Source organism: Rhinolophus sinicus, linkage group LG01 (genome assembly GCF_036562045.2).
Source record: "Rhinolophus sinicus isolate RSC01 linkage group LG01, ASM3656204v1, whole genome shotgun sequence".
NCBI lineage: Eukaryota > Metazoa > Chordata > Mammalia > Chiroptera > Rhinolophidae > Rhinolophus > Rhinolophus sinicus.
This window is the reverse complement of record NC_133751.1, coordinates 169,262,659-169,268,658: the sequence shown is the minus strand read 5'-3', so window position 1 is coordinate 169,268,658 and position 6,000 is coordinate 169,262,659.

The window sequence follows — 6,000 nt, the reverse complement described above, 5'->3', positions numbered from 1 at the left end:
ATTGTATGATATTCTTTTAACAGAGGTGTTACTGGCATAGAACTTATTTCACAGAAGTAGATGCATAAGAAATCCCTATTATTAATCATTGAAAATCAAAAGGATTTACCTCTTTATTCATGTATTAGAGATAGAGATATACGCTACAGATTCTCACAAAAGGAGTTCGAAAAATAAACTGATGAAGAATGGGAAAAAAACATATAATGAAAGTGAAGGTTCTAAGTAATCTCAGCATGCTATCTAATAGAATACCTGATCCTAGAAATCTATAAAGAAATAGCTAAGAATTCAATTTATTTTATTTTTCCTCTTGGATATTACGTTAAAAAATATATCTATATCTATATTTACATATATCAATAAGAATAGCAATAATTAATAGTTATGTACTATATAATGATGTTTTGGTCAATGATGGACTCCATATATGATGGTGGTCCCGTATGATTACAATGGAGTTGAAAAATTTTTATCACCTAGTGATGTGGTAGCCCTCCTAACATCATAGCACAACGCATTACTCACGTGTTTGTGGTGATACTGGTGTTCAATATTGTAAAGTCTACAATGGTGTACAATAATGTCATATGCCTTCACATTCACTCACCATTCAATTATTGACTTAGCCGGAGCAACTTCTGGTCCTGCAAGTTCAATTTATGGTATACAGGTGAACTATGTTTTATCTTTTGAATCGTAATTTCACTATACCTTTTCTATGTTTAGATACATAAATATTCACAAGTATATTACAACTGTCTGCAGTTTCAGTACAATGACATGCTGTACAGGTTTGTAGCCAAGGAGCAATAGGCTATACCATAGAGCCCAGGCACGTAGTAAGCTATGCCATCTAGGTTTGTGTAAATACACTCATCATGTGATGCTTGCATGATGATATCACCCAATGACGCATTTCTCATAACAATCCTGTTGTTAACTGACACATGACTGTGTTGTGAAATGCATTGGTTAAACACAGATGATACAAAGATTAGATTTCCCTATTTTCTTAGTTATGTTCTGCCCAAAGGAGCAAAGTCACTTGTTCAGGATGTCTGCCTGTCAACATTTCAAGTTATGACTAAGAGTTCTGTGAAGAATTCTCAAGATGGCTAAATAACCTTCAACCATGACTAGATCCTCACAGTTCCACGTGTTACCACCATTCTCATTTTAAAATTCACAAGAACTATCTTTTTTAGTAAGAAATATGAACTAGATAAAAAACAAATAATACATGATTCCAGTACTCCAGTTTGCATGTATGTATTGACTTTGATTCAAACTAATTTGAGAACTTGTTTTCCTACTGTTGGAGTCAACTTGCTTGTGACCACAAAATTTCTGAAAACACTTAATTTACTACTATATTGCTTAAAAAGATCTTACTTTAATTTGCAACATGTTTCAAATCAATTATTAATTTTGTTTATACTGCTGCTTACCATCAGTAAATGTCCTGTAAGCATCCCCCCAAAATACTTCTTATCCTACAATGAAATATATAGGAAGAAAAAGAAGATAAGGTACTAGGGAGACAGTAGGCAGGGGGCACAAGGGTCCAATTAGTTCCATGTCCAGTGTTACGTAATTTCATAAAATGAATGCAGTCAAGATAACATTTTTGAGGGAAGAAGGTATGTGGGTAGGGAGTATATTATTCATTTCTGACTAAGTTGTGGTTGATAGCAAACTACTCCAACATCTACAGGGTTTTTATGAAGAAAGGGTTTATTTTCCATCACTTTAGTGGGTCATCTTTGTTGGTGCACCATTTTTCTTTATTGTGATCCAACTTGAAAAAATAACCCTTATGTGTAACATGAGAGTCATATGACAGAGAAAATGGAAAAAAAAATTGTAAGACAATAAAACTCATAAATTTCCCATAAAACTCACAGAAACCTACTTAGATGTCGCTTATTTATTTTTTATTCTGCTCCTTCTGTTGGCTGAAGCTAGTAAGGTAGCAAAACCTGATGACAATGTGGAGAGAAATATACTCTTCTCACAGGTTACCAAGGTGGAACCCAGAGGGAAGAGTAGCAAATATGTTTGAGCAAACTTTCCAATCCACCACAGAGAAGAGTAGGAAAAGAAGTGAAATATTCCTTTTCTCCCTGACTTACATTTGTGCCTGTGTTCTCTATGAGATAGATTGCTCTTGGAAATATTCATTTAGAAATTAAGAAAATTGAGATACTTAATGGTTAAAAAAAAGCTATCCAAATAAAAATTAATCATGCAGATACTCTGACTGCAAACTCATACTTAATACCATATCTGCATATATGCATCTCAACTGTTGTTAGAATGAGCATGACACTAAATGTGGCTAAAAATGGGGCAACTGAACTGTAGCTGGCAGTATTGTGATTTGCAACTACATGATATGGTATGTCCATTTATTTTCATCCTTACTCTTTACCCTGGGCAGATAAAGCTAAGAGCACAGAGGAGAGGCTTCATGTGGCTTGCTGAATGGATGTTTCTACTCACAAGAGAAAGATATTCTCAAAAGCTATGGCTTTAAATCGTGAGAACTAGGATCTAAAGCAAGAACGTATTTTGAATTCTAAAATCTCAGCCATACTGGAACAGACATGACTAGGCTCAATGAGCTCTCAGCAGAGACCAGTCAGGACAGAGAATAGCAAGGGGGCCAGATGCTCTTCCCAAACACCTCCAAGGAGTCTGTGCCCTAGGGAACAGAGAACAAGTAAGGGCCATAGACATTGCCTGGGTTTACCTGAAAGTGGCTAAGTTTTAACTAGCGATTTAGTCAATAGTAAACTACCTAGAATAGGCACGGTTGTATTTTTCACATCAGCAAAAATAAGGTCTTGAGAGCTAAATTAATTTTGTCAATGATGAAATAAGTACAGAGGAAATTTTACACCTGTGTTTGTATACGTCACCCCTATTACACCAAGTTTCAGTGAATACAATTTGAAAAGCCTAGATGCCATTCATTTTACATTTGAAATTTGAAAATGTGGATTGTTTCCATTTGTCTATTAGTTTTCAGAAATTTACTTTCAGAAAAGTGAACCACAAGCAGTATATGGCTTAGATTCTGGATAAAAGGATGAAGACTTGAGACACAGAGTGAAGCTCAAGGATTCATTCCTCACCTAATACAATTACTATACTCACACTTTCTGTGAAAGGCAATTAATTGAAATATGAAATAATGAAATATCTAATTCTTCACATACAGAAATGCATAAAATGAGTGTTTCACATAAAAAATTTAATTTTGTAAAATAAAGTACAAATTGGTAGTTACAAAATAGTCATGGGAATGTAGAGTGAAGTATAGGGAATATAGTCAATAATCTGATAATAAGTGTGTGTAGTGCCAGGTGAGTACTAGACTAGTCAGGTCTAGGTGGGGGGGGTCACTTCTTAAATTATATAAATATCTAACCACTATGCTGTACACCTGAAATTCATATAAAATAATACTGAATGCCAACTGTAATTGAAAAATTGAAAAGGGGGGGGAAGGAGAAGGAGAATAAAAGGTTCTAATTTCTAGGTATAAAACAACTAAGTCATGGAGGTGTAATGTACAGAGGGAATATAGTCAATAATATTGTGATAGTGTCCTATGGTGTTAGATGGTTGCTGGACTTACAGTGATCACTTCTTTTGGCATATAAATGTTGCATAACTATGGTGTAGACCTGAAACTAATGTAATATTGCATGTTAGCTATATTTTAACAAAAATCTTTAAAAAATAAAATCCATTAAAAAAGTTAATCTTGTTTTAGATATTTATCAAAACTTCTGTACAATTTGGTTTTTAACATTCTTTTAATTTTGATGTTCCCTATCCTGCAATCATGTGTACTCTTCTCACATTGCCATTAAGGAACCAACTTCTTACCAGTTGTATCTCAGTCACATAGCATTACCTAAACTTGTTGAAACATTCGATGTATTTTAATAGATGAGATTCTTAATGGATAAAATTAAGATCATAGGGCAAGTAAAGAAAAAAAAAAGACTTTTTATTCCTTGGACAAGAAATAAACAAGCTCATAGTAAGAGTCTGGAGTGTTATTCAAATTTTGTGAGAGGAAAAAAAAAATAACAGAGAATGATGAGGCACGAAAAGGAGAGTATCTAGTATTAGGTTAGTACTTGGAACATCCAGATACTGATTAATACAAAGAAATTTAAGATACAATGACCCATAGGCACACTGTTGGTGAGAAAAAAAAAAAAGAAAAATTAATCCAAATAATTTAGGCTGAGTTGTACACAATGGAATGGCAAACTGGTAATAAGACCTCACAAAGGAACTCATGCAAGCCTCAGGGAGAGAAAAGCTAAGTCCACAGAGCCATAAGTAAGTGAGTGTCAGGCTGTCATATCTTAATAATAATTTACCATAATTCCCATATTCTCTTCAGTACAAGAAAACCCATGTGTAAGCTACATGGAAACAAAATGGTGAAAAGTTTTCATCAACGCCAATGAAGCTTAAATATGAAATCAATAACCTTTAAGATAATTTCAGCTCAATGATGGCTCTTTTTCATGGGTTCTTTCCATAATAAGAAAAAGAGATATCTTAAATGACTTTAGGGGGAAAAGGGTTTTATTACAAGTCGATATGTTCTTGAATTCTCAGGGAAACTTGAACTCAGCCTAAGGAAAGACTGTTACTATAGAGCTCTCTGATCTCTCCTGCTCTTAGGCTAGCTCTTGCTCTATGTGTTCTTTCCCTATTTCTTCTTTCAGGGATTACACATTCTCTTTGATTTATTATTTTTGTCATTCCCTCCATAGAATCATCTTGTACACATCATGAGGGCTGCCAGCCCTTTCTCTACCTCTTCTTTTTAGTTAAGCACCTGGCATTTACTGTATACTTTTTTCTATAGCTCTTTAGTTCAAGTTTCCAAAAAGGAAATCTGATTGGCTGAACTTACTTCTTTCAACCCGAAAAGAACCTAGAGATTGGCAAAAAATTTAATCTCCCTTTCAGTCCCAAAACAGTCCACTTTTCTCAACAATCTGAGCAAGAAGGGAACATTGAATGCGCTTGAGTTACAAGGTGTAAGGTAATAATTATGCAGCAAAATTGTGTTAATATGATATGAAATCCAGAGTATAGGCGAGAAAGAAGCGTAGAGGAGTATTTGAGCACCTGCACTCTGAAGTCAAACTACAGGATTTGAAGGACAGCTCCACAAACCACATTCATCCTTCGTGAACCTGTCAAATGGGCACAGAGAGAGGACCTCTTCATAAGCTCATTATGAGAATTAAATGAGATAATTTATATGCCAGACATCTAATAATTACTCAATAAATATTAAAAAACCACAAGAGGAAAGGTTATCCCTTACACAGAAGTCAAAGGAAAGAAGCAAGAAAAATTGAAGTCACAAAGATAAGCTGAGGAAAAAAACAAGAAACAAATGAATTTTCTAATCAAATGACTTTAGCCTTCATGACAAAGTAGATTGTACCATCTGATGTAATCTCCAGAGATCTTAGTCTGATATGGCCATAATTCCATATGGAAATACTTAGGGTTAATCTCAGTGATAGCAACCTATGCAGAGCAAAGTTGAGTGACATCTTTAAATATTTACACACTTTATAAAATAATAATAATATAACACAAACAACAGCAATGAACACAATAGTTAACATTTATTGACGGTTCGCTGTGTGTGGAGGACTATCTTAAGTGTTTTTTATATATTTATATATGTGTATATGTATATATGAGTACATTTACATATATATGTATATATATACATATATACACACACATATATATATATACATATGTATACACACACACATACCACATATAAATCCATTTACTACTTATATCATTCCTAGAAATTTTTATTATCACTATTTAGGAAAACAGAAACTATGACACAGAGAAATTAAATAATTGACCAAAGTTGCAAAGCTAGCAAGTAGCTAAGGCAGGGTTCACAGCCTGACATTCTGCGATAGA